Source organism: Nyctereutes procyonoides, unplaced genomic scaffold (genome assembly GCF_905146905.1).
Source record: "Nyctereutes procyonoides isolate TBG_1078 unplaced genomic scaffold, NYPRO_anot_genome, whole genome shotgun sequence".
Lineage (NCBI taxonomy): Eukaryota > Metazoa > Chordata > Mammalia > Carnivora > Canidae > Nyctereutes > Nyctereutes procyonoides.
The window spans coordinates 5,477,433-5,499,791 of NW_026575048.1; positions in this window are offsets into that span (position 1 = coordinate 5,477,433).

Sequence of the window (22,359 nt, forward strand, 5' to 3'; positions counted from 1 at the left end):
ACCTTTCCTTTCTTCATTTGGTTTTTTACTGCCCATTTAGAAGGATCAGTTTCCACCACCCAACCTGTCCAGATCCAAACCCTAATTACACCAACAAGAGAGGGTCAAATCCTCTGACCCAGAGCTCTCTGAGCAACATGAACCTCTCTGAACTTGTTGGCTGGGATGAAAAAAATTAGCATTTAATTTAAGATGACCAGCTGAACTATTACTGAATGTATCATATAAATGTAGCATCCTTCAAATAGGTCACAATTGTGTTCCTTGAGGTCCCAGACAATGCTTTATATTTCCTAGACCCCAAAGTGTCTGGCCCTAGGGTTAAGCTAAGGTTAGCCCATGCAATCAAAGTGAGGGCTTGATCAAAGTGAGGGCTTGTGGGAATGCTAGAGCTTTCACTTTGGTGGTGGAATGAAATCAGCCTGGTGTCAGCTTGAGCTAGATTTAAATTCTAAGTCCAACACTAGTTTCATGATCTTGAGCAAGTTACTCAACCTCTCCAGGCCTCAGTTTCCTTACTAACAAATGGATATAACAGGATTCAACAAGCTAATGCACACATGTCTGTTGAGCACAGTAACTGCTCCATAAACATTAAATGTGTCCATTTGAATCTATGTCTAATTCTGCTAATTATGATCATTCCATTTCTCTTTCCTGCTTGCCAGTGTTCATCTTCTGAACATGTCAATGTTTAGAACACTACTTGGTGGTATTAGGGAAAAGTACTTTAAAAAGAAAAGGAATCATGGTCTGAGTATGGCTGTGTTCCCTCCCATAGCTCCTTTCCCCTTAGACATAGTCAATGTGATGATGGCACTGCCAACAGAAACCAAAGATCCATGTGTTACCAGCATGATTAGAGTCTCTCTCTCCTTTATGCCTGAAAAATCTCAAGGGAGTGGTGGCTCAACTTATATTTGATATCCAGAGATGGCTGGGTTCATTTCTATTTTCCCAGAGCCTCTATCTTCTCAGAGTAAATAATAAGTTAGTAATCCCAGAAGACCAATTAAACATCATTTATCCAAGTCAGCGTCAGGTTGGGAGTGTATCATGGTGAGCAGAGCAGAAGGCAGAGGGGAAGAGATGGGAGCTCTAGCCCCAGCCACCAAGAAGCCAAGACAAAACTAATACCTGAGTTATTGCCTTCCTTCCAGAACCATGGGCTTCCTCAGTTGTAAATAGCAGGCCTCATTCTCTCTAAGAAAACCAGTAGAAAGTCTACATTCTTATGTCTTTTTCCTGATCGACTCATGATTCTCTGGACATGGACCTTCCGTAGGCCTGTGGTCCAGCTACAGGCAAGCTGAGCTGTGCTTCTGGAAGCTGTGGTATACAACATTGCCCACATTACCTACTTCCCCTCTATCACTAACATCTTGGAAAGTGTGACTAAGTGTGTAAGGCCTGGAGGGTGTGGTCTGTCATTTTAAGATGGTTATGTCAATATAATCATCTTCAGCACAGTACTTCCAAGCCAGAGTATATGAAATGACCCTCTACAGGGCCTTAATTCACCAATGTCCCATGAGTTTGACATAAGCAGAACCTAACTGTATTGCTTTTCAACAAGACTGTGGGCCAAATCATTATTTCCGAATATACTCAAACTTTGAATTAGCTATGAAAGACATAAATGAAAAGTCTTATTCAGACAACTGAACAGATAGACGTAATTATGAGATTATTGTAAAGAGTAAGTGACATAATAGATGTCCAGGTGCCTATCACCATGACCACTGCACCAGGCAGTCCTTTTCCCTTCTCCTCATCCTCCTCCTGGGAGACATGCAGGTACACAACTCCCCATTCCTTTCTCCACAGGCGTTTTTCTGTGATACGAACCTGGTGCTGTGGGGTGACAGAGGAAATAGTGATGCCACCAGAGACAAGACCTCAACCAGCCAGTGGAAGACTCCAAATTACAAAAATGCAAAGCTGGGGACACAAACTAAGCCAACTGGAACTCCACCTTGCTCTTACTTTCACTTCTTGCTTGGGGAAGGGATGCATCTCTGAGCACCACCAGCAGCTCCTACTGACTTCCAAAGTCTGCATGAGGCTGTGGGCTGTTATGGGGAGAAAAATCCTTCACTTTGCCTCATGGCTCTGTCAGGACTTGCAACATTTGAAACACATAGAGCCATCCACTATCCCACCCAGAAGCATTCAAGAGCAATTAGAACAAATGCTTGATTAGGGAAAGCCAGCCCATAGCACACAAACTATAGGGTGGCCCCCAAGAAAGTGCCCCTGCAGGCCACAGAGTCACTCTGGTTGTCACAACACCCTCTGTCCTCCCCCTCTGCAACCCCTACCTTCACCCCTATGCCCCACAAATGTCAATGGAAGAGAAAACAATTGTTCTGGAAAGATTGAAAACACCCCTCTTGCTTCTTGCCAGAGCATTTGCATTTTTGGAAGAGGTTCTTATTTCTTTTTAAGGCTCAAAGTGAGAAGCTTTTAGAAAAGCTAAAAATATCTGTTAAAGAAGAAGGGGGGGAAACTATCCAGTTTTCCCTTCTTTATGTGCAAAAGGCTCGGAGGCACACAGAGGTGCAGAGTCAGCTTTTCAACTCGCATGTCTGAAGGCATAGGGAAGGCACCGTGTCATGGGGCCTGAGTCTTTAGAAACAAAGGTACGTGGAGGTAAAGATAAAAGAAACCCAAGAGCGCACTATGGAACCAGCGCAGTTGAAAGCCGAGAATGTTCTACAGATTCAACTTAATATAAACTCCTCGTATTACAACTAAGGGAACTAAAATACAAACAGATGAAGTGAGTTGCCTGGAGCCACAGTGCTCAGTTCCAGGAGCTGAGATGTCCTCCTGGCCCCGGAGCCCTTGGGCTGTCCAAGGTATGCCTTGGACCCCTCTTCACCACCGCATGGCTTCTACCTACAACCCTGAAAATAACTCTCGAGGCTCTGGTCCAGGCCCTCCTCTGAAGTGGGGATGCCTGACTCATGAGTAGGCTGAGTTTCCTCCAGCAGCCCTGGTGAGCTGCACAACTCTGCAGTCTAGGGGCCCCACTTCCGGAAATCACAGAAACACCAACACTCTCAAAGGGAGTTTTCACCAAGGACAAAAATATCAATAGGTAGGCCACTAATTACTCAGGACCGGAAGAATTTAATTCTCAATTTAGAGCTTGAAGGTCATGCCCTGCATTCAAGAGACAAGAAACAGAGGCCCCAAGAAGGGGCCATGATTCGTCCAGTGGTGGCTGAGGTCAGCGCAGGACTGGAGAGCTCTCCCTTCCCCTTGCGGCCAGACCTGCCCTGCCATGTGGCCTCTACTGAGCTTTTCCTTTGTTTTTTCCACTTACTCCTTCAATCAACACCAATGTTGAGTCCCTACTATGCACCGGACATAGTTCCTGGCACTGAAAATACAACAATAAGCAAGACAGATCCAGATTCCTACTAGGGGGATGGTGCCCCCCATGGATCTCCCCGGGCTCGTATCTTCCTATGAGAGGCACACATACGAGATGGCCACACCTGGGCTTCCATGAAAACTCTTCTTCCCTTCAGGATGGAGAGCACTGGCGATGGCTCCCTAAGGCCCACAAAATGGAGCACAAACCCCTGGCTGTGACATGCTTATAAGACTCTGCCACTACTCAGCCTGTCACCGATCTGTCACCCCTTTCTTTTCTTTCCTCTGCCACTATAGCCTTCTTCCTAACATTAATGGTGGGGGCTGCCTGGGGCATTCGTACACATGCCAGATGCTCCGTGAGGTTCTCAGCAGTAGCCGGGTCACGTAGCCCCACCGCTCACCAGGAGCAATGCCATCCCTCATTGGGATGACTGGGTGGGGCTTTCAACTGTAAAACCACCTGAACTCCACCACACCAAGATCCTGAAGTAATTGGTCTAAGCTGCTGGGGCATCAGGAGTTGTAAATGGTTCCCCAGGTGATTCTAATCAACAGGAAAACCTGAAAAAACCAAGTAAGGCACTATTCTCTCCATTTCATGGATAAAGAATGAGAAGCTCAAAGAAATTATCCAACATCCCAATGCTAATTCCTATTTGTGTTTTTTTAAATGAGGCTAGGGGCACCTGGGTGGCTCAGTGGTTGAGTGTGTGCCTTTGGCTCAGGTCCTGATCCCAGGGTCCTGGGATTGAGTCCTACAACAGGCTCCCCACAGGGAGTCTGCTTCTCCCTCTGCCTATGTCTCTGCCTCTCATGAATAAATAAATAAAAAATTTTTTAAAAAAAGGCTAGGAAGCAGTTTATATGGGAATGGGATTTCTCTCTTGTATGTCTATTGGAAGCCCCTATCTCCAGTATAGGGTGGCCAGATTTAGCAAATGAAAACGCAGGATACCAAGTTACATTTGAACTGCAGATAAACAACAAATAATTTTTCAATATGAGTCAGTATAAGTATGTCCCATGCAATATTTAGAGACATACTCATTCTAAAAAATTATTTGTTGTTTATCTGAAATTCAAATTTAACTGAATGTCTTAGACCTCATCTGGCAATGTGAGTATAGTAAGTTATCTTATCTGAAACTGAAGACTGCATTAGTCTTATTAGGAGGCAAATTCCTTGGAAGTACCTTCAAATTATTACTTTAAATATTATACACGCTCACTTTACCCACAGGAGTCATTTATTCACTAAAGCTCACAAATAGAATGTTCATGGTGCAAAGGATAGAATAAGAAGAGATGAACTCTCTAGATCTCCATATAACCGCTCCTCTTATATGCCTAACAACAAATCTGTCTGTCCATGTTGGTAACGCACTTGAGATTTTTCAGTGCCTTTTATTCTTTTTTCTTTTTTTTTCTCAGTGCATTTAGCAAATATTTCCTGGCTCTCAGAATCACCATGTGAGAGAAACAGGCATTACTCAATTTCAAGACAGACAAGAGAAGCAAGTGCTGACAGTGGCAATCACTGAAGGTCACATCGATGGTCAGGGTTGGCAACTACATGGCTCAGCTTCCACATTGATTTTCAGGTCCCCTGGTGCCGCGGTGGGTGGAGGTTTCCTCTTGGGTTTTACCCAGTCCTACTCAGACAGATGAGGAGGGAGGCTGAGCCCCCAGTCAGGGTTCCTTGGATGTGCCATGGATGCGCTATGGACTCCCCCCAAATTCATGCAAAAGCCCAATGACCAAAGAGATGGGATTAGGAGATGGGGCCTTTGGAAACTGGTCAGGTAGTGAAGGAGGAATGGGATCAGTGCCCTTATAAAAGAGACTGCAGATTGCCCCTTTGTCCCTTGCACCCTGCGAGGACACAGTAAGATGGCCATCCATGAACCAGGAAGCAAGTAAATCTGCTGGGGCCTTGATCTCAACTTCCCAGCCTCCAGAACCATGAGAAATAAATGTTTAAGCCACTGTACAGTACTGCACAGTATTTTGTTAGAGATGCCCCCCATTCACCTTCTGCCCAAGTCCTCGATCTTTGGCTGCTTTCTTTGGAGCCTGTTTCTACCCTCCCTGCCCCCAGAACGTGACCAGCTACCCACCTTCTTCCAAGCATAACACCCATGCACACTTGCATCAAACAATTATTTCAAGTCCCTCCATCTCATGATCTTTGACACATCCATGTAAAGGATCTGCAAAGAGCTGCACCACCAACAGCAGGCCGAATAAATAAGAACGCAGACGGAACTGAATTCCCTTCCGGCTGTCCAACCTTCCCGAACACCAGTAGCCTCATCATTAGAAAATCCCTTCTGGAGGCCTCTGGGTGGCTCGGGGGTTGAGCGTCTGCCTTTGGCTCAGGGCTTAATCCCAGGGCCCCGGGATCAAGTCCATCGGCCTCCCTGCAGGGAGCCTGCTTCTCCCTCTGCCTATGTCTCTGCCTCTCTTTCTGTGTCTCTCATGAATAAATAAATGAAATCTTTAAAAAAAATCCCTTCTGTTTTGTTTAATAGACATCCTCAGACTGAACGGTGACCATCCCCTCCCCGGCCATGTCCCATGAGGAAAGATCAAGACAGATTGACCTTTGGTGGTTGGTGGTGATGGGTGGTTGCTCCTGCCTTGAGGGGACAGCAACCAGAGGCAGCCTCTCAGAGGCCACATCATGGCACCCTGTGCCACCCGCTGGCCACTGGGTGGACCACTCGGGAAAGGCCAGCAGTCACTCCCATCACACCCTCTGACCTCAGCTGGTTAGCAGGTGCCAAGCTCCGAAAGCCTTCTCCCCTGCCCGGGCAAGGAAAAAGCAGTTGTTTGTGTCAATAACCCCTGGATCCATCAGTTTGGTGTCAGGGCTTATCATAGACAAGATCATGACAGCAGACCTGCTGTACCGCCTGCCCACAAACACACACACACACACACACACACACACACACACACACCCCAGGCAGGTTAATCCCTGTATCGTTGGCTGCCACTGGTTTCTTAAGGAGCTTTTACCAGGGCATGTTCTGATTTCAACAATGACCTGCTAATGGCTTTACATTTCTCCCAAGAATCATAAGCTGTCCTTGTCACTCTTATCTTCTAATGAAATCAATAAATTCAGGAGACAGCAAGAGATAGAGCAAAGGCAATGCCAGAGCCAAGGGCACAGTGGGATTATCTGCTAAGCCATAAATAATCATTTTGAAACGATGATCAAACCTTGACTTTTGCTTAGAGAATGAAGTTGAGGCTGTCCTGGCATAATAAAATTTCTTCCCCTTTTACTTAAAAGAAGCAGTGTGCACCCCATACAGCTGTGATCTTGCTAACATTGAAGACTCTATCACTGCAAACTCTATTCACGTGCCTTTTAGGAGTGCGTACGGGCAGCTGGGAGCATTTCCGCTTTCTGCCCCTGTCTAAAGTGTGTTCGTAGCAATGAACATCCCAGGTGAGTGGTTGTTTTGGCTACCACACAGCTTTGCCTTGATCTTTAAGAGGTCTGTTATTTGGTTTCTACATTAATCCTTTCTCCAAGTTGCAAAATCCACTCTTCCCTTTAACTTATTTCTTCCTATTTCTCCCTCGCTCTGGACAACCTTGACCAATCACCACTAGTCTACTGCTTTAGAGAAGTCCTTAGTATGGCCCCCACCTACTACTCCCAGGCCACGGTGTTCCCATCTGCTGCCCTTCGCCATCACAGCTTCCGTGATGCTGGAACATTCTCAGCTCTGACAACACGCCCTGTTGCTTTCTAACACAAGGCTTTGCACATGTCATTGTGCTCCCTGGGCCACTCTCTCCACAACCTGCACATCCAGAAGATTCCTACTGTCCTTCCGACTTGGGTCGGTTGCCACTCTCCAGGGATCCTTCCTAGAGCTCCCTCTTTATGTTCACTCTTTTTTAATACTTTCTGTAGCTCTGTTCCCTTTCTTTCCAAGGCTTACCTTCCCCAAGAGGGGTGTCTGATTGCCCCAGAGAAGGTCAGGTTGAGTCAGCCTTGGTCAGAGAAGAGATCATCCATTATAGATATATCCCCAGGATGCCATGAAGCTTCTTTCAAAACAAGTGATGAGCTGAGCAGGTACCCCAGAAGTTATCACACACACACACAGACACACACACACACCCACAGCCTTCTCCCATGCATTTAGAGGTATCTCTGCCTAACATGGCATATGAGGAAAACAGGCTGCCCCCCTAAGAAGATAGGTCAAGGCGGTCCTGAGGCAATGCTGCACCTCCACTAGTCCCACGTCAGAATCCAGCATCCCTGGTATCATCCACCCCCCCACCCCAGATTTGCCCCACAATGATGACCCATGAGCTAAAGTATAGATGTGACCATACAAACACACTTGGAATGCAAGGCTGTGGAAAAGAAAGAAGAAAGAGAACAAACATTTCCCCCTGCAGGCTGGGCTTCCAGACCTTAGTGGACCAGTAAGTCTGAAGGCAAGTGACTCAGGACATGGGAAAGGTGAACCTTCTACCTCCTGCCTGAAAGTCTATGCTTGGCTGGACTTAGGGGATGCACATCCCATCCTCAACTCTGAATGATGTCTATTTTAAACTCCCAATTCAATTTCCCCGTTGTGACTTTTGCTCCAACCTCCTACTCCTACCTCTCTGCATTTTACCCCCCAGGTGTGTTTCAGGCCACCTCTTCTCAGACTTCCACGTGCAGATCAATTATCTGGAGAAATTCTGAGGATTTGTTTGCATGAAGATTCAGCTTCAGCAGATCCGAGAGTCTGCACTTCTGAGGAGCTCTGGCCCGGAAACCACACTTTGAGTAGCAAGACTCTAAAAATGTGAGGGATCCCTGGGTGGCGCAGCGGTTTGGCGCCTGTCTTTGGCCCGGGGCGTGATCCTGGAGACCCGGGATCGAATCCCACGTCAGGCTCCCGATGCATGGAGCCTGCTTCTCCCTCTGACTGTGTCTCTGCCTCTCTCTCTCTGTGACTGTCATAAATAAAAAAATAAAATAAAATAAAAATGTGGTAGGGTGGCATCTACAGAGCTCTAAGTCTGCTGGGTGACTGGCCGATAGTAAGCCGGTAACTAGCTGATGACCACTTTGTCAGGCTGTCGGTAATACAGAAGCCATATGCCTACTGACTTCATCCTGACCTTACAGAAAGGGATTGAAGACTTACAGAAAGGGATTTTGACTGACTGTTGGCAACCCAGAGAGCATTGGACCCTCCCCAAGGAGTCTTTTAATTCCCTGTGGCTTACTTTCTTACAAGAAGTTATGATGGCTGCTTCTCTGTGTCAACTTGACTCGCCATGGAGCCCAAATTAGACATTATTCTGGATGTGTCTAAGGCGTGTTCTCAGTTGAGATTAGCATTTGAGTTGGTGGACTCAGTAAAGCAGATTGCCCTCCCCAAGGTGGGTGAGCCTCATGCAGTCCTTTGACGGGCTGGATGGAAAAAGATGGGGTCAGGAGGAAAAAAATCCTTTTCTCCTGCCTCACTCTGTAACCCAAGACATCTCACCTTCTCTTGCTTCTGATGGAGGCTTATGCCATTGGCATCACTGGTTCTCAGGCCTTCAGACTCAGCCTGAGTTATACCATCAGAGTGTGGGTAGTCAGTCTCCATAAACACGGGAGCCAATTCTTCATAATAAGTCCACACATTTATATCTATATCCTCCTGGTTCTGTTTCCCTGGAGAACCCTGAATCATACTTAACTCTGCGCATCGCCCGCCTCTTCTGACCTTCCAGTGCATTCTCTGTCCTCTACCTCAAACAGCCCACTAGCACCATTAACACCAGGTCTTTGTGCCTGGCACAGCTGGCTGAAGATTTAGAATGAAAGACATTTGGATCCGTCAGAGAATTTTCCTGCCAGTAACATAAACATTAACTTTTTAGATGCCACTGTTCTCAAAAGTTCCGTCAACCCCGCAATAAGAGGTATCCTCACTGGCACAGGCCTCTCTGCTAACCCCCACCCTCATTTGTCCATTTGCGGTGCAAAATTGTGCTTTGCTGTTTTCTTTCAAACCATGCTACTCTCTCAAGCAAGAATTTTGCTTGACAAAAAAACAAAAACAAAAACAAAATATATTCAGAAGAGAATTTACACTATTTTCTTAAGTGTAGAAGACATTGCAATTGCAAGTTTAGATTAAAACACCGTTTTCCCCTGTGTTCAATACATGGGTTGCATTAAGAAACATAGAACCACTTATTATACTAATTTCTAGTAAATGACCTTGGACAAGTCTTTCAATACCGCCCTGTTTCCCTAATTATAAATGATGGTTAATGGTACCCTCCTCCTAGCTGTGACATTTCAAAAACTAGCAAGGTAAAGTGCCTAATGCATGCTTGGTAGGCCATGACCTTTCTTCTCCATGCCAATGTCCCGCTTTCCCCAAAACTGACTTTCATGTTCATGTCAACATGAGCCCCTTGTAGCAAAATTAGAGCAGCAATCCTGATGAATTTAGGGGGGAAAGTATAATGTACTCTAGGCTTTCTGTTAATTTGGATTATCAGTGCCACCCTCTCTTTCAGCATCAAGGATAATTGAAAGTCAACCGTACCATTAAATTAACATCAACTTTAAGCTTTTGCTTTAATTAAACCTGCATTACATTATTCTTTAGTGCCAAGGAATAAATTCCTTAATGACAATGAGTCAATACATCCAAGCCCAGGAGTTGCCTTTTATACCAATAGAACCAGCCCATGAAGGAGTCACATTAGCAGCCCTTTGCAAAAAGAAGGCGTACTATTTTTAGTCTGAAACTCCTGGACTGAAAATCAGAAAGCATCCAAAGAGAAACGCACCATTTGGTTTGCCTCCAAACACACTTGTAAAGACATGCACCCTTCTGTTTCCATATTTTTCCCCTTCAGATTTGTGACATACACAAACAGCAAGAAGACAAACGTCCCCATTAAAACACATTGATACCATAATGACATTAATCATAACAAAAACAGTTAGAAGAAGGCTCACAAGATAGCAGGTATTCTTCAGGACCTAGGTAACCCTCCATCATAGCAGACTTCTGGGAGCATTATTCCAACCACTGCAAAATAAAAAGCAAGCGGGTAGGATAGAGAGAAGCTTGGTCTGTTTACATCTAAGCAGAGATGGGGATGCTTGCTGTGCCAAGTGGTTCTGGACTCTGAGCCTCATCCTGATTTTCAACTGAAAAGTGATTTAGTGAATTTCTTTTAATTTCTTTTTCCCTTTGAACAAACAAAACTGGGACATGGGAATTAATATAATTGAGTCCCTTCAGAGAATCCCAGCTGCCAAATCAGAGTGGGACATTGTCAGAAAGATAGGAATTGGGCCCAGGAAGGATTGGAGGCCCAGGGGAAGGCAGCTCAAAGGCAGAGCATTGCCACGTGCACCCCACAAATGCACCTTAGAAGGAGAAAAGAAAAGGAATAGGAGAAAAGGAGAAAGATAATCACAGGTTATAGAATCTGATCAACTCATCTCACAGGATCTGAATCCAACCAGAAGAGCAAGCAACAGGATTTCAATCTTAGGACTAGGATTTCAATCTTAGGACCTTTTTCGAAAAATGAATGAAATCGTGTGTCTCAGCCCCCTGCCTGCCCAGGAGCAGAGACTGCAGCAAGTGGAGAACTATGGAGAGAAGTCAGTGAGAGTGTAGAGGAGGAGTACCTGTTGGTGGACCCGAGCCCTGGTCATCGAACTATTTGCTTTTCCTCCCACTGACCAAGTCCAAGGTGAAGGTGGCATCTCTCATGTGGAGACTGACTTTCAAAGGGCTTTTATGTACAAGCCCCATCTCATTTAATTCCAACAGCATGTCACATGTTGGACTGGATGGTGACAACCATTGAGCTCACTTTACAGCCAACAATGTGGAGTCTTCAATGATATGCATATGCTGGTCATATGTATGGGTTGACCATTATCTCAGAGAGAAGCCTCTAATCTTCCAAACTGCAAGCTGCAAGACCCCTGACCCTGTGCTACAGAGACCTCTCCAACAGGTGGCACAGCAACAGGTCCCTTCAGACTTTATTACATGGTCAGGACCTACAAACCCAGAGTGCTTGTACAATTTTCACAAAGGAGAGCAAGTGGTAAGATTGCTCTTGAAGTTCCCACATTATGGTCAACACACATGGGAGCTAATCAAGCAAGTCTTTAAACATTGAGGTAAGCTCTTTGCCCCTGTACTCAACTTTATAGTGATTAAATAAAAAATCAACATAGATTAACATAAATATTGAGTTAATGTTAAATTGTACAGAATCAAAGACCTCCTTTCTTATCTTTCTAAGCAGTGGATGATGATAATTTAGTGCTTTTCATTCACAAAAGTATTTGAGTGACAGCTTCTCGAGTATTCTGTTAAAACAAAACAAAACAAAAGGCTTGGAACTGTATTTTAAAAAATCAACACTAAATGATCATGTTTATGATAAATTTATCTCTACTATGACCCATTGGGGTTTATCTTGGGTATATAAGAGTGGTTCAGGGATCCCTGGGTGGCGCAGCAGTTTGGCGCCTGCCTTTGGCCCAGGGCACGATCCTGGAGACCCGGGATCGAATCCCACGTCGGGCTCCCGGTGCATGGAGCCTGCTTCTCCCTCTGCCTGTGTCTCTGCCTCTCTCTCTCTCACTGTGTGACTATCATAAATAAATAAAAATTAAAAAAAAAAAGAGTGGTTCAGATCAGAAAATCTATCAATGTAGTTCACCATGCTAATAGATTTGAGGGGGAAAAATCACCAGGTTAGCTCAAGTCATGCACAGACATTATTAAATAAAATTCAAAATTTCTTTAACATCAAGAAAAGAATTTCTTAGCAATATACAATTTATTTTACTATGTAGATGGCATTTAGCCAAACTTTCAATATCATACTAAGTAGTGCAAACTGAACCTCATTCCCGTTAATATCAGTAAGAAGGCACGAATCCACACAGCCACCTCTACTGCTCATATCAGAGGGATAGACATCGTTGACCCCGGAGCCAAAGCATCAGGGCCTCACACTCTGCTTCTTACTGGTTGTGCTATCTTGGGAAAGCTCAAATTCCCTCTGCCCCCATTGCTTCTTCGTGGCAAAGATCCTGTCCTTGACCTTGACTTAGGCTCCTCACAGCCCTCCTCTCAGCATGGCCTCATCTATGGGTCCTATCTTGTGCCTCCCCCCTCCAGTTGTAGCAAGAATCCTGCCGATTCAGCTTAGTGAGCATCCTCACCTTCCATACCTGATGAAGCTCTTTGTCCCCATCTTTGGTGCTTAAGTCCCTCGCCTGCCTTCAACAAGAATTCTGTTGTTAGTTTAGCAAGAATCTCCCAACCTCTGATGTCCCCTTAGTAATTTTCCATCCACTGATTCTGCACCCCCTGCTCCTTGTCTATAAACACCCACTGTCCTTGCTACGTTCAGATTTGAGTCCCATCTGTCTCGCCTATTGTGATCGTCTTGACACATAAAGTCTTCCTTATAGTTTTACAAGCCTCAGGACATTTCTCTAAAACTGCCAATAAACTAAGAATAATGATATTATTGACCTCATCGAGATGTTATGAGATAGAAAGAGCTAGTACATGCAAGGTGCTGCGAAGAGTATCTAACACTTTAAAACACTCTATAAATTTCATTGATTACCCTCATAAAGATATGCACTTTTTAAGAGAAAAGGAACAGAGTGAAGTAGGGTGCAATAGACAAGATTTGGGGAAAAAATCCTAGAAAACCACAATAAATTATTAGTTATGAGGTTGCTGGAATACAAAAATACTAGTAGTAGCTCATACAATTTTTTTAAAGGTTAAGAAAAAATAGTGTCTTCCTCAGTAATGACAAAAAGTAAGGTGCCTAAGAATCTTCTAACAAAATATGTATAAAACATTTACGACAAACACTGAACATCGCTCTTCAGAGGCATGAGGACTGAAGTAGGTAGAGAAATATGTCGTGTTCACATGTAGAAAGCCTCTGTACTATATGTCAGTGCTCTCAAACTCATTTGTAAATTCAATTTATTTTTAATTAGAATCTCCATATTGCTTTTCTCAGAAACTGACAAACTGACAAATAGCAGTATTTGGCTTCTCAGATATCAAGATTACCAGAAAGCTATAATAATCAAATTGCCTGCCCTGAAAGAGACTCACACAGAAAATAAAACTAACGATAATAATTTAAATATGAAAGTTAATATTAATGAGTATTTATTATGTGTCAGATTCTGTACAGAGCAAAGTGTGGTGTTGCTCATTTAATCCCCTGAAAAAAATTATTAATAGTATCTCCTTTTTGCAGATAAGAAGGATTAAGTTAGAAATGCAGGAAAATTCTACAACTTAATGAAGATGACATCCCTGTTGGGTAATGGAGCTGGGCTTTGCACCCAGGTTGTATCTCTATAGTCTCTGCTATAGCATCTCATTTAGAAACATGGTATTCCACAACATGGCATTAAAATTCAGTAGGTAAAGGCTAGAATATTCATTAAGTGGGAATGGAACAATTGGCTAACCATACGAAGCACACACACCCCCACACATACACACACATGCACATTCCAGAATGACTAAAGACCTCAATTGAAAAACAAAATTCTGGAGAAAAATATAATGATTCTCTTCATAACATTGGGAAGAGATTTCTGAAGTTACAAAAGCACTCACATTTGACAAAAAGATCAATAAACTGACCTACTTTAATATTTACAACTTTTATACAACAATTTTTCATACACCTGTGAAAAGACCTACGCACATAGATGTTCACTGTTGTAGTCGTTCACTAGCAAAATTTTGCTAGTGCATCCCTAATAATAGGAAAACAATTTGCCTTATTGTGCTATGTTCATATAACGATATACCTATGCTTATTTTATTGAATTAGTTATTATTAAACTCTTATTAAAATCAATGAACTGAGGTACCTGGGTGGCTCAGTTGGTTAAGCATCCAACTCTTGATTTCAGCTCAGATCATGATCTCAGAGTTATGAGACTGAGCCTCATGTCAGGTCTGCACTCAGCACAAAGTCTGCTTAAGACTCTCTCTCTGCCTCTCCCGGTGCCGCTCCTCCTGGGGGTGCTCTCTCTAAATAAATAAGTAAAACCTTAAAATAAATAAATAAAATGAATGAACTAAATCTATGCCTCTAAACATGAATACATTTCCAATAAAAAAGTAAAAAAGTCAAGCAACAGAAACATTTTGTAAAATGGAAGACACTTCGGTAAAACATAGAGACACATCACACCATACGACTCATCATTTATGAATACATATACATGGTACAGTATAGATGCACAAGAGGAAGGGCACGCAACGTTTGCAGGATGGCAGTGTCGTCCAGGACATGGAACAAGGAAGGGGAACAGACCAAAGAAGGGTAAACAGAAGATTTCACAAACATATGACCTTTCACTTCTTGAAAAAAAATATATGAAGCAAAATGTTAACAGGGTCAATGCCTGGGCGGGGACCACCTGGACATCCATTTTATTGTTCTCTGTGTTTTTTGGATTGCTTGAAATACTTTGTAATAAAAATGTTGTTTTGCAAATTGGCTCCTAGGTGGAAGGTAGACCAGAGAGGGAGAGGGATGGAGTGGACTAGTGAGGACGCTACTTCCCAAGCCCAGGGCTGGCCACGGTGGAGTCTGGAATAGAATGATGATGGCGGGAATGTGTCGCCATTCGGTTAGTCGTGGGAGGGGCTAAAATAGAGAAGACTCCAGAATGACTCTTGGGTTTTTGATCTGGACGACAAAACAGACGGTGGAGCCATTTACTAAAAGAGTCTTGGGAACAATGAAAACAGGTTTAGGGAAGAAATAAAAGAGTGTTTTGTGACTATGGCAAATTTGAAATCATTATTAAACCTCCAAGGGAGCTGTCGGATGGACAAGATAGACAGATTGGGTGCAGATTCAAACCTGGAGCTCAGAGGTGAGTCCAAGATGGGAAATATTAATTGGAAGTCATCAGCTTAAAGATGGCAGTGGAAACCTCAGTGAGATCTTCTTCTCAGAAGTGTGGATGGGAAGAGAAGCAGACCAAGGGCCAAGTTTGGGGTGCTCCAAAATTAAGAGGTGAACCTGAGAAGGGAGAGGGAGCTGAATAAGCACCCACCACCACCAAAGATGCCCACATCCTACTCATCCTCAACCGGTGAATATACCGTCTCATGGGGTAAAAGGGATGCTGCAGATGTGATGAAGGTAAGGATGTTGAGATGGGGAGACCAGCTGGGTTTTCTGGGTGAGCCAAGCACAATCACAAGGGCCCTTATCAGAGGGAGGCAGAGTCGGAGAGAAACGCAAGAACAGAAGCGGGGGTGGTGCAGGAGAGAAGATGCCGAGAGCTGCTGCCTTTGAAGGTGGGCGAAGGGGTCACGAGTCCCGCAGTGTGGGTGACCCACAGATCCCGGGTGATGCAAGGGAGCACGTTCTCCCCAGCAGCCTCCAGAAGCAACGCAGCTCCATCCACACCTTGATTTCAGCCCAGAAAGATCCGTATTGGACTTGGACTCCATGGAACTGTCAGAGCATAAGCTCCAGCTGCTTAGGCCACTAGGTTTGGGGCAGTTTCTCGCAGCAGCTGCGGGGAATGAACACCCGGAATTGTGAACAATGCCTGGGAATCGGCAGCAGGCGGGAGGCTGTTTGCAGCGCACAAGCGCAGTGGTCTGAGCATCCCCCCAAAAAGGCAGGGGGAGATCTGTGTGTGAAAGGGCCCTGTGAGATAGGGTCCCAGGGGACAGAGCGCTGACTGCTGGGTTTGCTGAGATGAGGGGTCGTGGGTGACAAAGGAGCTTCCTAGAAAATGGGCTTCACCCCAGCTTGGCCCGGAGCAGGTTAAGGAGGGGAGGCAGAGTAGAGACGGTCCCTCAGGCTCCTGCAAGGGGTTAGAGGGGCGGTCGGCAGGGCCCCGGCTTTCCTTCAGCGGAGTTCAGGGACTGATAGAAAGAGCCCACCCAAAACTGAAGAACCTCATAGGGAGAAGCCCTCGTGGGCCGGCAGGAAAATCCGCAGGGCAACCCGGGACGCACTGGGTCCAGGACACTGGCCTTGCAGAGTCCACAGGGGGCAGCTCCCAGTGCAATGGGAGGGGGGCAGCTCCCAGTGCAATGACGTGAGCTTCCAGCAGTTCAGGGCAACGGGGGCCACTGGCTCAGAGGGCAGCGATGGAGAAGGAAGGGGTGGAGGCAGAGTTGGGGAATTGCCACCTGGCTGAGCAGAAACGGGGCTCACCACCTACCAGCTGCAAGACTCAACCAGCATCCATGTCTTCATGCCCCAAGGTCCCGGCCTCCCACAGAATGCTCCCTCCGTGCACCCTCCACTTCAAAGTGGGAGCGTCAGCAGGTCCTGGGCAGAAGGAGAATAAAAGAAGAGATGGGTTTTCTTGTATGTTCCCTAGCAAAAAAAAAAAAAAAAAAAACAAATTGTCCTAAATGTCACACCTGTATTTTGTTGAAAAAGAAAAGAATCCTAAAGGCAAAGACTGTTTTTAGAACTTTGACAGCAGGAAGGACAGTCCTAAAACACTATTGAGCACAACAAACTCAAGGTTCTTCGGGGACAGTTTGGAGACATTAAAACTTAGTTTTGAGTTTCATAGTTTTGGTTTTGTTTTGTTTTGCTTTTTTTTAAATCAACATGAAGCTTTATCATCAGCACCATAAAATCTGTTATCATTTCTTAGCCTTTGGAGGTCTTACTTAATTTAAATGTTGAACTATGGCACAATTTTCATAAGCCTACACTGCTCACCATATGTTTCCAGAGAAGAAGGCTGTTTTCATTGCCTCCCCCATTTGATGAACTAGTTTATAGCGGTGAAAATGTGATTCGTTTATTTATATTGAATCAAAACACACTACAAAAACTTGATAGCTTACTCCTCGAGCTTTGGATCATCGGTGACAGATGAGAAAAGTGTTCAGCAACTTAATCTGATTTACCATCATAAATATTCACATCTTACGTATTTATTCCATGAAACAGTCGTGTAAGCGGCTTTCATCTATTTGCAAATTTATTATCTTGACTGTATAATGCAAATCAATTATTAAATCTGTTTAGTAACATGCACCCATCCAATAAATAGCGAAGGATTTCTCTCTCTCTCTCTCTCTCTCTCTCTCTCTCTCTCTCTGTCTTCTGAAGTGAATTAAAATGAACAGGATGGAGCTCTAGAATCCTGTAATCTGTCATGCCAATGGTAAAGTGGATATTTCCATCATGGAATACGCTAAACAAGTGCTCTGCATGTGCACAGTGAGTGGACGATATAATTCCACCATTACTAATAATTTCTTTCTTTAAAAAAAAATGTACTTTGAGGAGTTTTGTTTCCAGTAACATGACAGGCCAAGCATTCAGCCAAAATCTTGGAAACAGCCAAGAACTCTGAATATATATATATATTTTTTTCATTCTTAAAAACACCTTTATGAATTATCAGGCCAAAATCTAAGGGGAAGTTGGAAGTGAGAAGCATAGTAATGAAATCACTTTTGCCTTGAGCGCAAATCCGGTGAACTTTTGTCTTCATGGCCTTTATGAAACACCCATGTCCCATTACAAGTGGAGAGTGTGACAGGAGACCTTCTGTCCGCAGAGCTGGGAGCCCAAAGGACCCCAGCCCCCTGTGAGGGTGAGGGGAGCAGGCCCTGCACCCAGCCCCACAGAAGACCAGCACGGTGCTGAGAACATGGGGTTGGGAGCAGGAGACGCCTTCAAGAATTTGTCATGAAAGGGTGCCTGGGTGGTTCAGTCGGTTAAGCATCTGCCTTCAGCTCAGGTCATGATCTCAGGGTCCTGGAATCGAGTCCCATGTGGATCCCTGCTTGGCAGGGAGTCTGCTTTCCCTCTCCCTCTGCTCCTCTCCCTCCCTGTGCACTCTCTCTCTCTCTTTCTCTCTTCCTGTCAAATAAATAAATAAAATTTTTAAAAAGGAGGAAAGAAAGAAAGAAAGAAAGAAAGAGAGAGAGAAAGAGAGAAAGAAAGAAAGAAAGAAAGAAAGAAAGAAAGAAAGAAAGAAAGAGAAAGAATCATGAAAAATAAGCCTTCTACCTAGATTAATATTAACTAAAATAAAATTCATAGATTTTTAGGCAAATGTTACCAATTACACCAGAATAGTTTTGTTAATACTGGCGGGGGTGGGGGGGGAGTAGATTTTAAAGTAAGAACACCATTAGGGGATAGACAGGGTTACATTATAATAATACAAAAAACTTACTGGGAAACATTTTTGCCCTAATTTTATTATTTGTTTTGTTTTGGCTTGGTTTGGGAGAAGCTATTGTTACTTTTACTTGTTTTTTTCCCCCAAACCTTATGTATACCATGAGTTTCCAATATCCTAAAGCCCTTGGCTTTGGAACTGAAAACCCAGCATGTTCCATGGAAACAAGAGTCTGAGAGGCAGAGCTGCAGCAAGAGGGCTTGCCCGGGAACGTTCTCGAAAGATGTGTCTTTGGGGGAAGGGGCAGGGGGGTGGAATTGGGCAGCAGGAGGGGATGACTCCCAACAAGGTGACAGCTGGACCTCAGCCATCTGCAGAGAGCTCGGGAGCTGGGACGCCTTCCCACATCTCTCCCAAGCCGAGACCAGCAGGCCGGACCTTGACACCCCCAGGTCAGCCAGTGATGGGACTCACTGGACATGGAACGTGCTCAAGAGGTGAGGGAGCCCCGAGTGGGGTGCTTCCCTGTGGTCGAGGGCAGTTCCCGGCGAGGCAACGAGTGGTGAGTGCCCCGGTCAGGAAGAGAGCTCCGAGTAGAGCCCCAGGTGCCTGCTGCGGTCCACACCACGGATTCTCTCGCTTCTTCTCATGGGGCTGCCCCAGCACGGAAGTTCCTCCGGGATTTTGGTGGGACCGGGTACCTGGAAACTTAGAAAAGAAAAGAAGGTTGTTAGGCTCCATAGTAACCCCCACTGCACAGCTGATCTCAGGCTGTGACTGATGCTCGTCATCCCCTCCTCCGCCATAACTTCAAGATCCCCACTCCTTCAGCCGCACCTCTGGTGGTCTAGGCAGTTGCTGGGTAGGTGACCCAGACACCTCCGAAGGGTCGGAACCCCTGGCTATCACTCCCTTCTCAGGACACAACTCCTGTATACTTGTCCACCTGCAGTTAAAACCAAGCATTAGGAGCACCCAGAGACTCCCCAGGGCAACCTCGGAGCACCGAACACCTTCTTTGGCCTCCTTGTGCATCTACAACCCTACCTCCCCCAATGATTAGGGTCAGTTATGCCTCCTGCTGGACCGCTGTCAACTGTCAGGAGAAACTCCAAGTGACAAGGTGTTGGGGGTAAAATAAAATTCAGTAAGGGTCTTGCTGTGTCCTCTGGTGGGGATATTCCCCACACCCCCAGAAGCCACAGAGCCTAATATGATAGGGGCAGAAAGCACAGTTCCCTCCCTTGGTCACTGGGAGCAGGGCTGGGTAGGAAGGCTCCTACTCTCATCTTCCGGTTCTCAGAGCCGTGCACTTTACGTGTCAGGGGCACAGCATCGTCGACATGGCATTCTGCTCCTGGAGGGTCATGCTCCACACTCATGAGCCATTAGCTCTAATCTGGAACCTTAGCTACTTTCTACGTCTCTGGTAGGCTGGAAGCTTCTAGGTGGTGTCATTCATGATGAAAACAGTGGCTCTCGTGATCATGTGCCTACTGCTGAACCCCCATGGTGATAAAGCAGGTCCCTTGACCTGAACTGATATGACGTGGAATCCTGTGTTGGTGGGCAGCAGTGCTGGCTTAGGCCCTGCAGGCAGAAAAGGCAAATCTGTACCAAGACTGTCTAATGATCCCAGTCAAGATTCATCTGTAGACGGTAGAAGAGATCCCTGTAGTCAATTTTTTACCAAACACCTGTTACTAGCACTGGGCACTCTGTGGCTCGTCTCTGTTGCTAGCAGATTAGGCATATTCAGCAACAACCATACTTAGGTAGCCTTGGTGAATGGAAGCTCATGCCAATAGGCTGACATGTAGCCTTCGTGTCTGCCACTATGGCTCCTGTTGTACTTGCATGGGGGTGGCTGAGGACAGGCTGACTGGTGTCAACTGGCTGAGTCATTCTCTATGTTGGATTGCTACCTCTTCCACAGTGAACGCACTTTGCTGGGCATGACCATGTGATACATGCGTCTTCACACTGTGCTCACTCCTGAAAGCCCATTTTCAAACTTCTTCTTGTCTCCCAAATGCCAATCTTTCTCTTTCCAGAATATTCATCCCTGCTCATGCACTTTACCATGAGTGTCACATGGCACATCTTCTTATCTTAGGTCATCTCTCCTTCCCTACAAAGTGGAGGACCAGATGACCTACCCAGATATATGTGCCCTAAAGGATTTCTTCTGACTGCCATCTTTCTTTTTTTCTTTTTTTATTGGAGTTCAATTTGCCAACATATAGCATAACACCCAGTGCTCATCCCATCAAGTGCCCCCTCAGTGCCCATCACCCAGTCACCCCCACCACCCACCCACCTCCCTTTCCACAACCCCTAGTTTGTTTCCCAGAGTTAGGAGTCTCTCATGTTCTATCTCCCTTTCTGATATTTCCCACTCATTTTTTTCACCTTTCCCCTTTATTCCCTTTCACTATTTTTTATATTCCCCAAATGAATGAGACCATATAATGTTTGTCCTTCTCTGATTGACTGATCTCACTCAGCATAATACCCTCCAGTTCCATCCACATCAAAGCAAATGGTGGGTATTTGTTATTTCTAATTGACTGCCATCTTTCAAGTCCATCCCTGAGTGGTCTAACCTGCAGCCCATTTTTTGACACACAAGCAGCAAATCAAGTCACCGGGCCCCATAGGGGACCATTGGTATGAGCTGAGAGAAAAATAGCAGAAAACAGTAGTGGATGATAAGGGGCCCAGCTAACTGTGCAACTTCCTCATTCACTCTGACCCTGCTTATGCCCAGGCCTGGATATCCCACTTCCCCTTATCATGAGTCCACCCAATCTTTTAAGTCAGTGAGCCTCACAGAACCCAGCCTGGCCACGTAGCTAGTTAACATCCTGTGGTAATAAGCTCCAATTCTACCTACCAGGGCCGAGAAGCTTACTGAGAGCTACTTTTCAAATGATGCATGCCTTTCTGCTCCTGATAAGATGGCCTTTTTCCAGAATGCCAGTAATTAACTCGTGACTCACCCAGGACTTGCCATAAGCTCCACGTGTCTTTCCCCATCATACATCTCTGTGGTACCATAGAAATCTACCACACCATACTGTTGCTCCCAGTGAGGACCACAGGGTCAGCCAGGTTGTATGACACAAACAGCAGGGTCACTTACATCACCACCTGACCTGCTGTAGATGCTTTTCTTCCTGAATCCTACTCAAAGATGACAGCCTCCCATGTCACCCAGAAAAATGGGTCAAAGCAGTATTTACAGGGGCAGAACATGCCATCTACAAATCCAAAGAGGCCTACTAAGCACTGTTCTTTTTGTTAATGGTGGAAGGCATGAGATACAATCATTCCTTACTTTGGAGGGGCTATCCCAGAAAACCCCAAGTCTCTGGATCCCTACAAATGTCGCTGATATGGGAGGCCTTGGAGTCTTCATAGGGTTGATTTCCCAGCCTTTAATGTGTTTTACCAAGGCCTCCAACTGACTTCCTACTTCTTGCTCATCTGATCCATTTAGCATGAGCATTGGTGCTATGGATAAATGTGACATTGTGGAATTTCCAGATAGTCCAGGTGGCTTAAGACTATTAACAAGGCAAAGAATGGAGGGTTAACATGGTTCTGGAGCAGGACTACAGACGTATCCTTTGTTCTAGGTGAATCTGAATTGCTACTGATCTTCTTCTCAGGGATAGAAAAGAACACATATCCCAAACCAATGTCTTCTTTCCATAGACCAAAGACTATGTTAATATTCTCTAGTAAAAACTAACCAACCAATCACA